We start from the raw sequence: 1,744 nt of genomic DNA, 5'->3' as shown, positions 1-1,744 counted from the left end.
ATGAGGAGAGCATGCTGGGGATTCCTACACTGGGAGGAAGTGAATAATTGTGATATTTGAGTGTAAAGATAAGATAGTCACCTGACCTCTCCCCAACTGACTATCATGTCTTCAAGCATCTCTACCACTTTCCAGGGAAAAAACTTCGACAACCAACAAGAGGCAGAAAGCCCTTCCCAAGAGTTCATCAAATCCTGAAGCATGGATTTTTTTGATCATTGTTTTTAGGTGATGTTCCTTTTGAAAAAATCAGAGTTATAAAATGTATTGGAGTAGTTATGTGCACTTCGAGGTCCTCAGAGCAACAAACAACACAGGTAGAGCTTGTGTATTTTTTATTTCTAACATCCAAATCCTAAAGAGGGGTCAAGGTTTTATAAAATGCATTTTTTTAATCAAGCTGCCATTCAGACTTGGTGTTTATGTTTTAGTGAAAAAACAAAGTAACTTTCTTACAGTAAGAATTTAGTGAATGAAGAAAAATCATAAACTGACTAAATACAAAATATACATTTTCCCATAAATATACATACATAATATATCAACAAGATTATTTAAATATTTATAAATAGATAAATAATGGTCCAGGTAGTGAATAAGTAGATAGATCATCTTCAGCATCTGTGAGGAATAAGTGCCTGTAGAGTAGAACATGATGGCACTTAATATTCAAGAAAATATTCGACAAATTGAATCGATTCAGGGCAGGATGACAGCGGAACTGTGAGCCCTTGACGAGGCCCCGCAGGAGGCATGTGGTCTTGTTGGTCTGTGAGGATCATTTCCGTGTTGGACCAGGTGTGTGTCAGTCCTTCCTCCGGAATCTCTCCTGCAAGTTTGTTGAGGAAGAGAAGGCTCTCATGACTTCTGCTCTGACAACCTCCCAGGCACAAGGGCTGTGTCCCTTCTCTTGCACATAGAGAGTGACTCTGTGGAAGTATTTCCTCAGAGCCAGGCTGGAGTCCCCCTTGAGCAGGGGAGCCCCTTGCAGCCCCTGCTCCTGCCTCAGACAGGCTTGCAGGTCAGTGAGCTGCTGATCCAGTGCAGTGCGGAGCTTGTCCAGGAGGCTCTGGTCCCACGCAGCGGCCGAGCCCTCAGTGCTGAAGAGCTGGAAGGTGTGCTGGGTCACCTCGTGGAGCAGAGATGGCTTGAGCCCTCTGCAGCTGGCTGCCACCCAGCACCTCCTGGGGGAATGCGAAGTCATTTCTGTCCTGCAGGCAGGAGGAAGGGGAGACCCTCCTCAGTTGTTGCAGGAGTGTCAGGACCCTCCTGTTGGCCAGGCTGTGGGTGTGAGGCAGGTGGCAGCCCAGAGAGCAGATGGAGTTGCAGCTGAGCAGCAGCAGGGCCAGGAGTAAGGACCAGGCTGGGGCCATCGGGGACCTTGTGGATGCTGCTGGCCTGGGGAGGTGGGTGACTCTGTGAACCTGCTCTCTAGGTTCTCTGAAGACCTTCCTTCAGGCCTGTGTCTTAAATAGGAGCCCATGGTTTCCATTTTCTGAAAGTTCCCTCTTGCTTTCTACTTTTGTTTTTGCTTTTCAATTTGCACTCTCCAGTGTGTTAGGGCAGCACTTCTCAATCTTTTTTTTTTCATGTTGCCCTTCTTTCTTCTGCCCACAGAGCCTTTTTAGGTATTTTTTCTTAATTGCCCTGCACCGTGAAATTTTGATAACATAGATATACTGTGTATGTATTTATGTACTCTATGAATATCTTTTCTCTGTACATAGAAAAAGGATGTGTAAAT

At 45.4% G+C, this 1,744-nt stretch overlaps 1 pseudogene; it reads right to left on the bottom strand.

Annotated features, from left to right (window-relative positions):
• Positions 1-805: 805 nt before the first annotated feature.
• On the bottom strand, positions 806-1,373 carry LOC122453313 (annotated as a pseudogene).
• Between the last annotated feature and the right edge of the window lie 371 nt (positions 1,374-1,744).

This window comes from Cervus canadensis, chromosome 14 (assembly GCF_019320065.1).
Source record: "Cervus canadensis isolate Bull #8, Minnesota chromosome 14, ASM1932006v1, whole genome shotgun sequence".
Classification (NCBI taxonomy): domain Eukaryota; kingdom Metazoa; phylum Chordata; class Mammalia; order Artiodactyla; family Cervidae; genus Cervus; species Cervus canadensis.
The sequence above is the reverse complement of the archived record's forward strand: the minus strand, read 5'-3'. Positions and strand labels throughout refer to the sequence as shown.